Source organism: Symphodus melops (genome assembly GCF_947650265.1).
Source record: "Symphodus melops genome assembly, chromosome: 7".
Taxonomy (NCBI): domain Eukaryota; kingdom Metazoa; phylum Chordata; class Actinopteri; order Labriformes; family Labridae; genus Symphodus; species Symphodus melops.
The window spans coordinates 13538427-13557070 of NC_136697.1; the positions used below are offsets into that span (position 1 = coordinate 13538427).

An 18644-nucleotide genomic window follows, 5' to 3' on the forward strand; every position below is an offset into this window, starting at 1 on the left:
CAGTGATACAAGAGCCCAATACACTTTTTAAACTGAGTGAAGAAATTGAAGTACAAACTGTGTTTACCCACTCCCACCGCCAGGAGGAGCCAAATTGCTGTTGATAGAATTGACTTAAAACAAGGTAGATTGTTTTTGTTTCATGTGCTTAAATTGCAATTAGTCATGTCATCATTAAATCATTGATTAATTTGATAATAACTTACAAATTAATAATAAAAAAGGATATTTTCCTACATACACTTGGATGCGGATGCGCACCCGCAGATTCGACTGGCTTCTTGATTATTTAGATCCACTCCTTAAAGACCAATAAGGAATTTATCACCGTTAAGGTTTCTAATGCACGTGTTGTACCTGAGGTAAGTTTAATCAGTGGATGTGGATTGACTGAAACTGAAATTGTCCATCATTAAACATGTGGTAGTGGCTACTTGTCTTAAAAAGAGCCATAACACATTAGTTTGTATTGATTATGTAGCTCTGCTGTAAGAGGTTTTCTGCTCAAACGGCTCAGCGCACAATCTAACCATATTACAACTCCAAACACATCAATCAGCCCCATGCACTTAGGCTGATTCAGCCTGAATTTCTGTTATTACAGATGTTCTGTATGTTGATCTTGTGCTCATTTATCAGAACTTACTTCCACCTAACTGCTCGCTGATTTGTTTATTGATAATAAAAAGAAGAAGGAGTTTGTACCCTCATTCTAGGATGTGAAGAAAAGGAGTAAGGTACATAGAGGGTAATGATGCCTTCATGTGCCCTCGGAACCCAGGATAAAGTAATAAAAGATAAGGGTTTTTTTTATAATTACAAATCTTGAGAAAACAAGGAAGAAAAGAAAGAAATGCTACAGTATTAGAGGACGAATTGTGGTTGATTAGTAGTAACATACGTTTGTCTAGATGAATCATCAGCTGCAAACAGAACACAAGGAGGTTCAAGAGTTTCTGTCAAAAATATAAATTTGTTTCAAGCTGGAAGTATACTTTTTAAACACTGAGTCTGCTGATAAACCGAATAATCATTTCAAAGTGACTGTTGAAAGTAAAAGACACAAAATGATGATGAGAAATGTAAAATGAAAGTTTTGACAGACATTTAGGTAGATACACTTAAACAATTTGAAGTTTCTATTTGATATTTTAAGAAGATGAATTAGTTCTAAATTAAGCGTAGTCATAAGTGAAAGCAGAATAGAAACATGTCTGATAAACGAAATTATGTCAATGACAGTCTTAGTGTGTATCCTTTGATACATCATCATTAAAGATTAAGAAATGATCACCTTTTAACTTTTAACTTTTAATTTTAAACAGTGGGGTTTTTACTTAAATCGTAGTTTATGTCTTTCATTACTGTAGATTTAAAATATAAATAATATATATTAATGTTTTAATTTAGGAAGCCCTACAACATTAAGCATAAAGATTACCAAAAGCTAGAGTTTCATTTACTCTGCTGCTCCAGGTGCATCAATCATCACCAATCAAATGTGAAACCAAATCAGTTTGATGTCGAATAATATATACATTCTCATTCCTTTTCAAATAAAGACACATTGAGTCAGCTCACTGAAACTGTGTCATCATTCATCCAAAATCTAAATAATCATAAATAATGAAAGAATAGCACATTTTATATGATATATAGTTTGACACTGGGTGAGTTTTACATGTTTATTCTTTGATAACAAAAAAGTAAAATGAATTCATACAACATTAAAACACAGAAATACAAACTATGCTTTTAATGAATAGTAGCCTATTCAACACTGCATTATTACTTGCAGGAATTATTATTATTAGTAGGAGCAGCAGTCGTTACAACATAAATGGTTGTAAATGAAGAATCGAATGGTAACTATTAAGTTATTGTAGATAAAGTGTTGTTATAATACTTGTAGTTGTAGGGAGATGTAGTTTACGAGTACACATGAACTCACCACCAGGACCTGAACCAATCGCGTTAGAGCCTAATGCTGTGTTGTGGTGGAGGCGACCAATCAGCGCTTAGTCTGCAGAGTAAATGGACACTCAGCATCGGATACTCGTTTTCGCTGCTTGGATCTGTCGAGGTGGTGTTTACTTCAACAAAGAAACCGCCTTTACATCGCTAAAACACACGCAAGGCCGCTGGAATAACGCGGTTGTCATCTGCAGAGAAGAGGAGAGGCCTCGCTTTCTTCTCACCTCGACGAGAAATCCTCAGAGAAAAGTGTAGTGTGGAGGCGAGTTGACTTTGTTTTTCATGTGGTGAGTGTTTCTGTTTACACCGGATGAGATGACCACAGGATTTAGAGCACCGGGGGGTTTTATGTAGGCTAGTTGGATAACTCGGTGTTTTCCTTTCAAAAGTACCTTCACGGCATGCTGCCTTGTTGTTAGACAAAATGTAATTTCTCTCCAGTTTCGCTACTTTACGTGAGCTGATGTCTCACGCGTAATAGCAGCCTAGAAATATACCTGACTGTGCCTGTGTGTGTGTCTGCATGTTGACGTGTATGGTTACACAGTAATCCACATGTCACGTCTACATTTCCTTGTCCCATCATCTCTCATCAGACAGTAATGTGAGTGAAAGTTCCCCTCATGTTAATGTTTGATTTGTACGAGCGGTATGTATGATCAGGGATATTACTGAGCAATGAGGAAATGTTACTCAATCCTTGACTGGAAACGGCACACTTTGTGATGTTAAAGCTCTCTTTGCATTTTCTTCACCTTGACATTTACTCAGCTCAGGTGGGTTAGGTGACGAGCAGCAAAAGGGGGATGAGTAGCACGAAGAGGAGAGGAGTGGAGAAGAGTAAGAGAAGAGAGGAAGGTGGCACACAGAGGGGACGCACGCCCTCTTCACGTGTGCCAGGTGCAGCGTCGCCTCATTTGGTTTGCTAAGTAGTACCCATCTAAAAGATGTGTGTGGAGGAGGAGGTCTGGTGGAGTATGCAGGTTGATGGATGACCTGTCAGGATAAAGGAGGAGGGGGAGAGAGAGAGATGCAGGAGGAGGAGGAGGAGGAGGAGGAGGGATGGAGCATACACTGGTGACGAGGGTCATTTATCTGTCTGCTGGATCTGACCAGCCCGCTCACAACACGAGGTCAGGCTGCTCACCGGCTGCGTCTCTTTTATTGTTTCCTTTCGCTTACAAAGTTCTCCTGGAGATATCAGGAAACTTCTCTTATAACTCCCCCCCCCCTCCATTTTCCTTCACATTAAGTTGCAGGCATCTTTCTCCTGCTTTCTCAGCTCTTGAACTTTCTGACTCTTTACTTGTTTTCACTGCTGACACTTGGGTTATCCCTGACACTTCTACTGTCTCCATATGCTCCGACAGTATTATGTTATTTAACTGACAGCTCAAACACTGTAACTGATATTTTAACAGCTCTTACTCCATCCATATGGAGGGCCACTTTGTACTTCTTATCAACTTTCAGCAACTTCAACTGACACTTGTTTTACAAACACTCCATTATGCCCACATATACCATGTTATGCTATGATGCCACGTTATATTACAGTTGCCTCTTTATGCTACAATACCAGGATAAGTTAGCATGGCCTGTGTTTGTAATGATAGCTGATGCTCAACATTGGGGTTAAAACATAACAGACAAATGATTGGTCGGAGATAAACATTACGGGAATCGTCACCTCTGCTACAAGAGCTGTCCTGCACGAAGCCATTTTCAATACTAATACTGGCCGCAGTTTTTGCATTCACTTAAATGATAACGTGCAGACGTTCGTGGTTTTTCTTTGCTCTGATGATGATGAATGTGTGCTACAAACCTGCAAACGAGTAAGTGCAACTGTCTGCAGAGGAAAACAAAGGTGAGAAAAGAAGGTTTTTGAGCCCGAGCGATTAATCGGCCTGCTGATAATATCGGAATATATTAGTGTATCTGGTACTAAAAGCTAATGAGGCAAAGACTAACTACTTACTGCATAAGGGGTGTCAATTTGTTGACTCAATTCTAAATGCTATCAAGGAACACGTTTAAAACTTCAGCATGGTCTTTTCTCAAAAAAAATAAAAAAATAAAAATCAGCGTTTTAGAAATTGATTTCCTCTGTTTGCTTCTGCAATTTCATCTAACTGTTTCTCGTCCTTTTTTTTGTTCTTGGTTCTTGTTTTTCCAACAGCTTGGCTCAAATGTGTCCCTCCCTTTCTGTCTTTATTTTCTAGTTTCTTCCCTCCTTTAAGAAAAAAAAAAAAAAGTCCTCTTGCCCTCTTTCCCCTCCTGAGGGACTCACAAGCAGCATTATGAGTCAGTGTGAGGAGAGAAGCAGATAGAATTCAGTGTGTATGCCAGATAAGGGTTTTTAACTTTGCGGTCTTATCGAACCCTGTCACTGCTACTTAAAGTGAACAGATACTGCCTGGAATTATGTAAAGAGCAGTTAAAATCATTATCCAGTGTTGGAATAATCCCTGTACAAAGCTGTCAGTGATGTTAGAATTTAAATGCAGAGATGGCTGAGTTTTTCAGGCAACAATCTCCCGGGAGTTGTCCCTGTGTTATTTGAGCATTAATTAAACAACACAGTGTTAAATTTTTAAACCAGATTTGAGGTCAATTTCTCTCCAGTTGCCTAATTTTTCGTTCATCTGAGTTCTTTGCGTCACCGTCCTCCTCACTGACTGACACACAAGGCGATGATGGTGGTGATGAGACCGGAACATTTTGAAGTCAGAACGCGCTGCTATGAATCAGCCATCATTATTTTTAATGACTTTATTTCCCCGCCTCCCCCACTGTGCTTGTTGTGCACCATGGCAGAGAATCACAGCAGAGACACGGGAAGGCTCGGGGATCAGAACCTGTGAAGGCTCAAAATCTATGAAGGCAAATAGACAGAACAGAGCAGTGTTCTGTCTACTGAGTGACACTTTGACGAGCATGAGCAAAGTGACAAGTTGTCTCTTTTAAGTTTGAAAAACGTCTTTGGGGTTTAGATGTCAATAGGTGAGGGATATTGTTTTGTACGTGAGTGCTTTTTTTATTTCGTCTGAATTCTAATGAAATAAGTAATAGCTCCCTTTGCTATCACTATTAATGAATGAAAAGAAGCACCATGTTCATTAGTGCAATATTTATAACCCCAACAATTGAGACGATAACAAAAATGGACAAAGTCAGTCGTGGGTGTTTCCAACATTTGTCACAATAACAGCTTGACAGCGACGTCTCATGCTCCTAACTATCCTCATGATGTTGTTCTGAGTTATTGTGTTCCACTCCTCCACAAGTGCTGCACACAGTTCTGCCAGGTCATGTGGGGGTGAGGTACGAGCATCCAGTCGCTGCTTCAGCTGGTCCCCGACATGCTCTGTGGGGTTCAGGTCAGGGGACATTTCTGGCCTTACCATATGAGGCACTCCGACTCCCTGAAGTCGAGTGCTGGTGGAATCGGGGGATGATGATGGGCTCTGTCTCTGAGGTAAGAACCTGCAGTGACTGAACCATCTACAATCATCAAATCTGTTTTGCGCTGACTGGTGATGCCTGCCTGGACTCCTCCACCAAAGTGAACCCTGGGGACCATGTTGACCTCGGCTTATCGCTCACCTTGCCTTCTCCAGCAACGCTGACCACCATCATTTCTGTGCAAGGTGAACCAACACTCATCAGTGAACCGGACGGTAGACCACTGCTGCATTGTCCAGGTCACACGGTCTTGTGCCCACTGCAAACGGTCACGGCGGTGTCTTGGTGTCAGTGGAGTCACCTGCAACAGTCGTCTGACATTCAAGCCAAAGCGGTGGAGTTGGTTGTGAATGGTTTGTCTGGAAACCCTCGTAGCCCTCACTTCTGCTAAACAGACCTGCAGCTGTGTCACAGCAGCATAATGGTGTCTGAGTGCATAAGTCTTTAAGTACTGGTCATCATTGCGGTCCGTCGTTGGGCTCCACTCCTGGGTCTGTCACAAACTCTGTCAGTAGTTCTGTTTCCTGCTGCAAGTCTGCTGATGACACTTTGAGACACACCAAGTTCACGAGCAACATCTGACTGCCTGTTACTGACCTGAAAGCTTGCTGTGTCCAGGTGGCGCTGCTCATCCGTTACGTGACGCCTGTTCATGGCTGCTTGAATGATGAACTGGGAACAACTCACTGACAATACCAGCTTTTTATACCCCCAGAATGTTGAAATTGGTGCCACATTGAAAAGGCTCGTATTTTTTGCTATTGGCCCTAATATGTAAGACACACTGTACACAGTGAGACCATTACGTGGAAAACACTAAATGAGGTGTGTCTATCACCTTAATACATTACAATTGCCTCCCTATCCCAAAAATCACTGAAGTGAAAAAAAAAACACCTTATGTATGAAACCCACTGAGGACCTCACATCACTTATTGTGAGCTGTGTATTTTGTCTTAGGGTTAGCTTATTGTACATCTTCACATCTAAAATGCTGGAGCCAGTGAATGTTCAACACACTGTCTTTATGGTGATGTCTGTCAGGCAGCTGGTTGTTTGACCGCATTCAACTTAACTTAAGTGATAACCAATTTATTTTACGAGGCCCCAATTTCCAAACAATTTTCTGTTGTCTTTTCTGCAAAGAACTATGTGACAATGTCAGTTGAAGGTTCTTTAAAAAAAAAAAAAGGCTCATCATAAACCCCACTTATAACACATGTTATAAGTTGCTCCATATACAGCATATTGAGTTGCATGTGAGGTTTAATGGAAATAATACAACAGAACACTGGCTCTTCCCTTCAACTCCAAATCACATTGATTCAGCGGGACTGTTTTTTTTTTATGTCAATGCTGGTTTGGCTTTTCAGCATGACAGCATTGTGTGTAAACTAAAGGCGATCTTGCTAATGTAGCTCAAAACACCACTTAAACTAAGTTGAGCCTCACAGAGCAGTCAGCATTACTTCAGGTTAACTTTCTGTTGATTCTCCTTGTCTGAAGATGAGTAAAGCCAGAATATCAGCATCTCTATCTGCCTTTGTCTCTCCACCATTCTGGTTTACTCTTGGTCATTTATGTCTTCCTGTCCTTGGGATGTGGACCACACAAAGATATGCATCTTTGACTGACAGAGGGAGCGAGATGGATTTATATTCAGCAGCCTTTTCTAAAGTCGGTGATAGACTGCTGAGCTAACAAAAATGCACAATGTTTCACACACACACACACACACACACACACACACACACACACACACATTGTATGCAGATGCCACTCAAGGAAAGCAGTGCTCTCTTGCACTGCTGCTCTCTGGAGTCGATGACATCAGCTCCTGCAGAGACACAAACAGGAAGACGTCGTGGTCCTCCTTGTGCTGCGTATATCGTCTATGTATACATACACATTTCAAGTAGTGTTGTGTACCCACGGATGCACTTAACAGTCAGACTGTACGATGTGAGAATATGTGCAATGTGCGATAAAGATAATATTTGCAACAAACACTCGTAAAGCAGCTCTAAGTCACAATTTCTTGGTCTCTCTGCTGTTCATATTTTACAATGGGGGGGGGGGCTCACTGCATTTAAAAAGAGAGCTGGTTTATACAGGGTCACACCTTCTGGTGCACGCATGTTATATTTCATTTAGACTACAGGAGACTGTTTGTAAAGGTGAAAAGGGGTATAATATGTCCTCTTTAAAAGACAGGGTGTGTGTGGCACTATGGGTGTCACGCCGTGTGTTTGAGGGAATTCATGAGTTTATAAGGGCAAGGTTGAGGCTGCTTGTCATCAAGTTGTCATCCTTCATGCCATGCGTCAGTTTTTTTTGTTGTTTTTTTTAGAAAGGACTGCGGCAGAGAGCCCTATTTGACCTGGAGCCCTTGGGTGAGACAACGGGGAACATGAAATCATTAGTGTTGTCAGATAGACATTTGTTATGTCATCTCATCGTGTCCCCTCTTGTAAAAGATCGTTAGGCTTTCTAACGTTACAAAATCAACTTATCCGACCTGATGAAAGTTTGCTCTAGGAATAACTCAGGCTGCATGGAGGGAGTCTCGGTGGCCTCATTTGCATAAACAGAAAATGACAGCAGTGTCTCAGGTGAAATGCTTCTGGTCGTTTGTCATTTAAGGTGATGTTTGTTAGTGTGCATGTGTGACCTGAACAGGTTGTGGTCTCTTTTCCATGCGTATCAGTGCTTTGTCAGTTTATGTCAATGCAGTGACAGTGGGCTTCAAATCAGCTGCCTCTGCCTGTCTTTATCACTTTCAGGAAACTCTGTTTGTTTTCCTGTATAAAATCAATTGACTCCTCCTGAAATTTAAGGTAGGCACATGATTATGTGGCTTTGTGAAACGTGAGAAAATGAAATTTGACAATAAGACAGAGGGTAACACATCTACTATGAACTGCTAAAGTATTGCTGGATGTTGCTTAATTGGCTCCAAAGATACAAAAAACCTAAAAGCTTTTCCTGCCAGAGCCTCTCTTTTGAGAGCTTTGAAGTGTTCTCACGTTTCATCTCTCAGTGTTTTTCCAAACAGGAATCCTGCCTCTCTGCTCGTGCCACATTTACTTCTAAATTCAAAACTAGAGCAGACAGCACTCTGATGCCTCGTTTCCACGCATCACATTTGCACTAATATTAAATGTGATATCAGATATGTTGTCAGGCGTTAAAGAGAATGGAATAACATCTGTGCCAGGAAGCTTGGAGGAAACCCTGCCGGGGACACTTTGTAGTGTAGTGATGATGAGACAACAAAGAGGGAAAATTATTGATTTTTTTTTTATTTATTTTTTTAAAGGTCCCATGTTATGCTTCTTCTGGACTTATATGCTGTTTAGTGTGTTTTCTGGGTGTCTTGTGCCTGATTAATCATGCAAGAAGAATGTCTCGGACAGCAGGACCATCAGTACTGGCTTCCCTCAAGGTTGCGCTCTTCTTCTCAAGGTTCTCTTCTGCTCTTCTTCCTGTACTCTAACAGCTGCACCTCCGCTCACTAGTCTGTCAAGCGGTCAAAAAGAAGTGCATTTTTTAAATGAGGCTTTTTTTGTGTGTTTTTCTTCCCTCAAAAGTAAGCCGTGAACATTGTGCAGCTTCGCTAATAGGCTAGCTACGAGCTAGTTTTCAGAAAAATATGCTAGATGCTAAGCAACCGTGTGGACTTAAAGCAGCTGTTATGGTCCATATTGTTATGACAAGTCAGGCTTTCTAAGGCGTAACATTAGTGTAGATTTAGAACAGAAATGTAAATTACACTCAACGAACCAACATAATGTGACAGGGTGTATCTGCTTTTCGATTGCAATTCAAAACAGCTATTTTGTTTTTTATCTTTAGACACTATAAAAAGTGGCACCGAAGAAAATGTGGCCTTTGAAGCATACTGGGACTTGCACTAAAGATGAGTGAGAAGAAGATCACTGGACCATGACAAGCGGTTGTAGTTTTTTAACGGATCACTCACTAAAATCACCTGAGGAAAAGCTTTCACCCCACAAACCTGCTGGAGCCAAATTAGATCAGTCAGTAGTAGGTGGAATTCAGATGCTACCTTTTTTGTCTTTCTCACCCAGCTACTGCCCTAACCTACTTGGTAGTTATGACAAGCCAACATGGGAATAGACTCACAGATTTATTTTTTTGTTCAACACAAACTCGGGTATATGAGATTATTGATTCTGACTCTTTGGGTTGCTCAGTCTGAATGATGTCTGTCCACAGCTCTTGAGAAGAATTTCCACTTCACCTCAGTTTCTTTCTATCCCTCATCCAATGTTAGTGCACCTTATGACACCTTAGAATATAAAAACAGGCCGGCAGTGAGTTTTCCTTCGAACTCCATCGCCCCATGTGCAGCAAATGCATTTAAATCAGTCAAAGGTTTTTATAAGGGAAACGATGGTTTTTGTTCCAAATAGAAAACTGTGAAATCTCCTGTCGGAAATGCTCCCAAGCTTGTGCGGTTTGAATTGCTGAACAGTAAAACACTATTGATGGCACTAACGCTATGGGACAGCCTGTTCACAAAGTGTGAGGCCATTTCCTCCTTCGCCTCCCACTCTTTCTTTTTCTCTCTTTCTCTCTTTCTCTCTCTTTGTCTCTCTTCGTCTATTTTCTGGCCATAATTACAGAGCTCATGAAAGCGTTTAGCGTCTCATAAATATTTAGATCTTAGAGGGGAAGTGTCAGGGGAGACCCATGTGTTTGGCTGGTCTGCCCTAATTATGGAGATTATGGACACACACACACACACACACACACACACACACACACAGATACCCTTAGACTTAAAATAGGGGAGCAAGGCCAACATATGATCAAAAGCTTCCAATTTGGGAAAAGTTAATTTAGGTTTAGACAGAGGTGTAAGCAGTCTGAAAATTCTGAGACACACACACACACACACACACACACAGTTGTGGCTTGAAGCTGGTTCGTCTGTTTTTTTATTGATTAATATTAAGCTAATTATCAACATGAGTGAGGCAGATTAGTCAAGGTGCGTGTGCTTCAATCTACAACCGTGTGTTTGTCATGTCATGCAAAGTCTTGGTCGTGTTGAACAGAAAAGTGACTCGTAGCCTTTATGATTTATGAGTCGAGGGGAGGCAGGATGGTGGAGTCACCCTTTTGGGCTGTAGAAAAGGAAGCAAGAGTGCATGAAGTGTACTGTACAGAAGCACAAAAGCAATTCATAAGCTATTTGATAAAAGACCAGAAGCAGAGAGAGGAGACAGGAAGTTAGGGGAAGAACTAAAAAGTGGTTTTGCCAGAAAACATGGAAGGAAAGCGGAAAAGAAGGTATAAAACAGGTCGTGGGGTGGACTAACAAAGAGGAAGTAAATTGCATGTGTGTATTTGTGAAACAGAGAAAAAAAAAGAGTGAAGAGAAGGTGAGAAAAGAGCAAACGAGAGAGACAGGGAGGTGAGAGGAGAAGAGGTTTACACTGAAGGAGTCCTGTGTTGAAATCAGTAATTTCGCAAGATGGAACGGCTGCTGAAGGATGAAGGTGATAGCGAGAAGAGAGAGAGAAGAGATAGGTGCAAGAGTGGGAGAAGATGAGAGACTTCAACGGCATGAAAGGAGGAGAAGAGAGGAGAGAATATCATGCCCCTGTATGTGCATTGTAAAGGTAAGGAGAGAAGGGGGATAATCAACACACCATGTTTAGTCTCAGAATAGAAAACCTGATGATAATAAATCATTCATGGCTACAGTGTGGTGTACATGCTGGTTTTTTTTTATTTTTTATAAATTCATGATGCACACATACTGATGATGAGATCGAGGGTTAAAAATGGTCCCTTAGGCAAAGTTTACATTAGCATTTATAATGTGGATCAGAGATATAATTTTAACCGCCAGTTGGCCTTGGGTATTTGAATCTCTGAGTTACATTAATGTGCAGAGGGGTTAAAGATTAAAGCACAAACTAATATTGTCTTAACGAGGTGTTGGGTTCTATTAATCTGTGTAAACTATTCTTGAGATAAATGCATCATCTGTAGGTGAGCGGCACATGTTTGTGTAATGGAAGAGTTTTGTGGTCTCTGGTTGTATTTTGAGTAAAATGTCCCGCTGGCATTTCAGCAAGCTTTACCTTTAAACCAGTAAAACAGATGGTATCAGTCAGCTGTTGGAAAGTCGGATGGTTCCGATTTTAAATTTTACTCTTGTGACAAAACTTCACCATGCTTGTACGTCTGCAAGCAGCATCAATGAGTGGACTGCTGAATTTTCTATTTAGGTGCCCACTCCTATATAGAGTTTCATAAAAGGGTCCCTAATATTGCTGAAATTTGCAACAAAGTCTGACAAATTCAAAGAATATTTCCACATATGTAACATATGACCAAAGTCTTTACTTGTCACTGTTGAATATCTGTCAGAGCCAGAAGTTCTTCCAGCTATTTGAGCCCTGTGGTCACAACAACAGATAAAACTCCTCTCACACAACCATGTGTTGGCTTCTACCAGGCAACTTCAAATCACCAGCTCACAGTGGAGGCCTGTCCCCTCAGTAACACACAAGCAAACACTCACATACAAATGCAAACATGCTCAAAGTGTCTGTTCATTATCACAACAAAGATACACAAACTCAATTGTCAGAGCTACTTATAACTTGTATAATGTGTGTGTGTGTGTGTGTGTGTGTGTGTGTGTGTGTGTGTGTGTGTGTGTGTGTGTGTGTGTGTGTGTGTGTGTGTGTGTGTGTGTGTGTGTGTGTGTGTGTGTGTGTGTGTGTGTGTGTGTGTGTGTGTGTGTCAGATGACTTCTGTCATTCGCTGCACAGGACTGTCTACTGTCGTGTATGCTAAGATGAATTCTATCTATTCAGGAAGAGAGAATAATGCTTGTATGTTCTGGAGGGAGGAGCCCGTTGTTACCATGGAAATGTTAAGTGACCCTGGAGACTGTGCTGTGGGCTGCTATCACTGAAGTAAAGCAAACTTCAAGCCCCTAAACACCAACTATTATATTACAGCATTTTTTACAAGTTAAACACTAAGATAAACAAAGAAAGAAGCTACCTGTATGTTTTTTTGGGTCTTGTTGGAATCACAGTTAATTGTTGGATGTGTAGTTTTTTTTCAAATTCATTAGCCTGGGCTATTAGTTTAAATGTATTGTAATCCTAGCTATGCCACTTAGGAGCATGCTGCACAGAAGTTTTTTCCGATTTGACCGCAGCGCTCCTTGACAACACATGGGGGAATCCGAGAGAAGGGAAAATCAGATCACGACAAAAGATGTCACAATTTCCTGAGCTCTTTTATGTAAATGTAAAGACATACAAGACATCTGCAAATGGCTCTCGTTTGAAAAGAAATAACCAGCAGTTTGGGCGTACTAGGCGTGTCGTATTTGTGAATTTGATCTTTACGCTGCAGACCCTGTTCGAACCTTCCCATACCCTCTTGTTCTTGGCTGTTTGTTTTCTCCTTTTTACAGGAGAAGCAAGGCGCTCTACTGAATAGTGGACAGATACATTGTGCTTCCAGAAATTAGCAATATTATCAATCGGTTCAGTGCCACTTTGCGCGTGTGCCCGCTCATCCCCTGCTCTGCTTCTCCATGTAGAGTGCATAATAAAAGCCTGTTAACACAGTGATATCAATATGAGCAAATAGCGGCACACGGTCATTCTTTAGTTAGATTTTTTATGATCTAATTTTTTAAAAAAAAAGGTCTGATTGATTTAAAAATGGAGCTGTCAGGTGATATGTGCTGTAAGGTTTGCTCTGACCTTAGCTTCACTCTGATGTCACAAGACAGCGAAGAGGAAGTATGAAATGACAATCATTGGAAGTAAACAATTTCGAGGGAGCTTAAATACGACATGTTTTTTCTGCTCAGTAATGCCACTGGACGTGCTGCCTTTATGTCCAGTGCCATCTTATCATTATTTCCAGCGAATGTATTTATTTCATCTGTGGAAAGATCTGATGTGGCATTTATACCCAGCGACACATTCAACAGTTTCAGCAAAAGCTAAATGATATATATACATGTATATTTTTAAAGAAACTGTTTTGCTTTTAGCTTTTAACACTTAGAACAAAAGCACTAGTGTATGTTAACAGGTCTGCACTTTGCGCTTTAAGTACTGTAATGATTCTGTGTAAATGCAGTTTGTTTGCGAGCAAGAGAGAGGAACGAGGTAAAGGAACAGACTGAGGTGAGAAGAAAACTGAATTATCTCTTGTGGAGGATTTCTAGATGTGAATAGACGAAGTGTGTGAATTGATTGAGTGCGTGCTTGTGTGTCTGAGAGACGGAGAGGGAGTGAGAAATTTAGATGAGGACAGATATTTCCACCGGTTCAGACACACAGAAGAGGCTGTTGGTTGCTGAGTGGACACGCTGGAGAGGACACGGAGTCAAAGACATGAAGAGAGGCAGACGTGTGTGAGCCAGCTGTCCTCCATCTTCCTCTTCCTCTTCCAGCCCCTGTAAGAAATCAACAGGTGTTTGTCCTCTGATGGCAGATGTCGACAGTTTGTGGCATGTGTTCACAGCAGCATCAGTTTGCTTCAGGGCTTCAGATGGCGAGCCGTGTCTGTAACAGATCTGAGAGACCGCCGTGAATTAGTCAAAGAAACAGGAAACCATGAAACGGTGGAAAAGAGACGTGAAGATGTCAAGAGTTTGGATTACATTACATCATATACAGGCCCTAACTTGAAATGGGATTTGTAGTGTTTTTGACAATAAACTGTATTTGTTGGCACCAGCTCCTCAGATTTGAATATTTGATGCTTCTTTGTTTTATCTACAAAAGGAGGCATTATGACCTCTTTTTTTACAAATTTGAATGGACATGTTTTACAATTTATTCACAAAACAATCACTTTTTAATGTAAACAGTTTAAGTGTAAATGAATGCAGTGCACTGCTGACACATTTGTATGTGTGAGAGTTTTTGGCTGTTTTCACTTAAGAGGATTGTCGTGATGAGTTCCTCAAAGATGTGAGTCGTTGTGTTGCTGGCCCCAAATATCCTTCATACTTCCTTGCCAAAAACAATTCCAACTCGCGCCCCTTATAAACCATAATGTGTAGCTTTATGTCTTTGCCGATCCTCTCCTGAACATGACTGAATATTGATGGTCTGCATTCTTTTCCAGTGGCACAAGTCTTGTTCCTGACAAAATGATCACCGAGTATATGATCACATAGAAGTATTGTGTGCTTACTAAGGACATTGTCTTTAAATACGTTCTGTATCTTTCATATGGGAGTGGCCCTGGGGAAATATTTGGTCAATTCCAGGAGAAAGAGGAGAACAGATGACTCTGAGATGGAAACGATGGAGCGGATGATAAAAAGGCTCATTATTCTGTTTCTATTTCTGGCTCTTTGTATCCCCCTCTCCTATACCTCCTCTGTGTAAGCATACTGTACATCCTACATCCTCGCCCGTCAGTCTCCATGTGTGTGTATGTCTCCTAAGTTATACTTTAGTTGTCATGGCAACATTGACTCGTGATGGCATATGAGGGTGTATTCATTGGGGTTGGTGTATAATGAGATGAGGTGTCTTGTTTTCAGAGGGAGATGTTTGTCGGTTTGACCTTTACCCTCCACAGAACAGAAGATCAGTCTGATCATATGAGTTTTCTTCTCTGCATTAAGCTTTCACATTTTCTCTTGTTTTTGAAGGCTCTCGTCTCACTACTGCAAGGTCTTGCATCTTTTTAGCTGCCGTTATGGAGCTGAAATATCACTTGGTAATTGTAGACTCTGCAGTTATCGACTCTGTTGGAAACATTAACACAACCATGTGAGAAAGAGGAAGATATACTGTATTAATCCTTCACGTACACTGTTGTTTAACATGCTACACACACATTTTCAAAGACAGGATTCTATGGACATGCACTCATGGAAAGATATCAAAGTGGGGACGCTGCCCACAGTGAGCACTCCTGAGCTGGTGGGGGGTTTGGTACCTTGCTCAAGTGCACCTCAGCAATGCTCAGGAAGGGAATTAAGATGAGATAAGATAAGATAATCCTTTATTCATCTCGCGAGCGGAGAAATTTACAGTGTTACAGCAGCAAAGCAGGATAGCAGAAGAAAATCACTCCTCCAGTAACCCTCCAAGTCCCTCCAAACTGAGCTACTGACTAAAGAACTTTTAGTATGATTTAAAATGCTTAAATCAATCATTTAGCCCATAAAATATAATATTATCTTACAAAAAGAAATCACATCACGTTTAATATCACCAGTTTAGGATTGTGTTTCCAGCAGTTAAAAACCAAAAAGATATTAAATTAATACATATATAAACAGATCAACATCAACAAAACCCATATCCCATATTGTTATTTATTGACTTGATTTTTTATAATCAGAACAGTACAGACAACTTCAAAGCAAAAAATCAGAATCAAAATATATGTATCGGGATTAATGACCAAAAGTCTCTCTTTACTGCACTTTAATGTATGCAGCTATAACAGTTAAAGCTGTCTTTGGACAGAACATAACACAATTTAGTGAATATACCCCAAACAATTCTTCAAATACCCCAATAACAGCTGTTTTTGTTCAAGTCACCAAGGTTCTGTTTGGCTTTTAAGGTAGTGTGTGTTTGGAAAACAGTTACAATTGTATGATGAATGTGTTGACATTTTTTAAGTAAATACTGCTCAGTGGGAAGGAAGATTTAAGTAGATTATGTTGTAGGATTGTTTGCTTCTCTGGTGAGAAAAACTGAATAAAAAAGAAAACCCTAAAATGGAATGGTATCAACTCCCACGCTGCAGCTAAAGTACTGCAAATCTTTAAATCAGTGATTTTGCCTGAGTGTGAAGTTTAGAGAACATCAGAGCAGAGCTGTGTGAATGAGTTGTAGAGAAAGAGTTTGTTTGAGAGGCCAAGACAGATCTGGACAGAGATTGACACCTGCAGAGGGCTGCTAATCCTAGAGTAAAGTAGATTACAGTAATGGGCTGGTGCTGCCCCCTGGTCTGTCTGTAGGAAATGGAGCTGAGCAGCTACTGAGTTGCTGCTGGTGGAGAAACTGCAGGCTGTGAATGAGTGGTGCTCGATATTACTCAGCTCTTATCTGAACCCTTTCACTCTTCTCTGACCTATCTGTCGTCTCCAAGTGTCTCTTAACCTGCTCTGCTCTGACCTGCTGTAGAACACGTTTGTGTGTGCATGTAAGTGCGGTATCTGAGGACTGAGTTAGTGAGCAAGTCAGATGTATGTAATGCAGTGATATAAACAACAATACGTTCTGTGATCCTTTATGTACTTCTTATAATTTCTGACTGAAAGTTCCCATGTTTTAAATGATTGTCTCCTGCAGACAATCTGCCAGTTTTGGTGGTAGCACGGCTTGTTCTTTTTACATTGAAAATGTATTTAAATTGTATATATTTATTTAAAATAGACATTGAACATTAATGAATGTTAACATGGCAGATTGTAGCAATTGGCAAATTACCATCTGTAGTCTCTTGGAAGGTTGATACACACTTGTTCAAATGAACATAACCTGCAAAAACCAAACAATAAGTAATGACCAGACAACAACATAAAGTGTACATTAGTTGAAAGAGACACATACTGTATATACAAGCAAGTGGCCGTGCAATGTTTTTCAAAACAAAGCAGGATAAAGTGACCATCTGGTTTAAAGTGTATAAAGTAAGTGCTACAGGAGGCAAAGTGCCGAAGTATTAAAGGGACAACAGATTTGTGATTGTTGTCACCTGTCACCAGCTGATTTCTGACCAGCATTTTATTGTATGCATACAATATACATTATGCAATCATGTATTTGAAACAAGCAAAGAAAAACTTATTTTTCTCATCTCAGGGCAAAATGAGGGCTGGATTCACGACCATTCAACACTACTACCATGATTCTAATGATACAAAGCTTCATGCAAATGGGTGAAGTATCCCTTTATCTCCAAATATATTTAGATACGTTAAAAATTAAACTTTTCACCCAAAATAATCCAAACTTAAAAAACCTGATGCCTTTATTTAGAGAGTTGAGTGGATATAGTCAGAAATCAGGGAGAGAGACCCTATGTTGGGAAAAAGCTGCAAAATATGTTAAAAATTGTCACACATTAAGACAAACTACACTTAATGTTTCTTAGAAATACACCCTAAAAATGATCAATCGTTACTGTTAATATATTTTATTATATGTGTGTACTCTTGCAATCATTTGTAAATCCAAATCGTTTTGTACTGCTTTGGCAACAAGGATTGTTGACCTGCCATGCCAATAAAGCTCATTTGAATTGAATTGAGAGTGAGGAAAGACATGAGGAAACAGGTCGGCTTCGAACCTCCGTACATGGGTTACGTGCACTAACCACTGAACTATTGGTGTTAAAATCATCTTATTCTGAAAAGATGAGCTACATGTCATCGCACTTTTTTAACATTGAAGGTGACGAGAAGATTTCTAGCTAGCGTGGGTTCAAACAAGACTTTTTAACATTAAAAAAAGAAAGCAGATTATGAAATACTGCACCTCAGGGATACACCAGAAAGTGTTTTGTTGAGAAATGGGGAATACAAACAGAATTTTGTGTACAAGAAAAACCCAGGACTCCTTTAATCATTTTATAAACCTGGACATTTCACAGGCAAACATAAGCGCAAATCACAGTTTTTCAAAACTGAGCTCCTAATCCTTTGTCTTCTCTTCTTCCAGGCAACATTTTCATAAGAATAAAGGTTTTTCAACCTTCAGCTGTGTTCAATATCACAGAAAGAGAGATCCTGCATGGGTTCCATCTCACAACAACAAGAACAAATTGCATGTTATGACATGCATTTCACCTCTTTTTACACCCCTCTTCTTTCTGAGTTACATAAAAACATGGAGAAATGTTAGTCGGTGAGTGTGGCAAATGAAAACAACGCACACATCAAACCTGAGGGGGAGAAAAGACCTCTCTCTGGGCCTCAGCAGCACCATCGTCACGCAGTTTGACAACACGACAGAGGGCATGTCACGGAGTGTGACAAGGCTAATATCCCATTTTGTTAAAGGTCTTTTTGAAACACCAAGACTGGAGGTAAATGGAAAATGGGAAAGTCTGCGCTGATGGGAACTTTCAAGTGTGCTTAAACTGACAGATTTAATGACCCACTGCGACATGGTTTCTGAGTGCACAACATGACAAATATGGAGGAA

General features: G+C 40.3%; 1 protein-coding gene across 2 annotated transcripts in view; it reads left to right on the forward strand.

Moving 5' to 3' along the window:
* The first annotated feature begins 2010 nt into the window (after positions 1 to 2010).
* LOC306827261 (SPRY domain-containing SOCS box protein 4-like) overlaps positions 2011 to 18644 on the forward strand; it is a 70473-nt gene continuing 53839 nt past the window's right edge. For both annotated transcript variants that reach the window (XM_079348962.1, XM_079348961.1), the window contains exon 1: positions 2011 to 2240. The gene's annotated coding sequence lies outside the window, so the exon portion shown is untranslated. The remainder of the gene's footprint in view (positions 2241 to 18644) is intronic.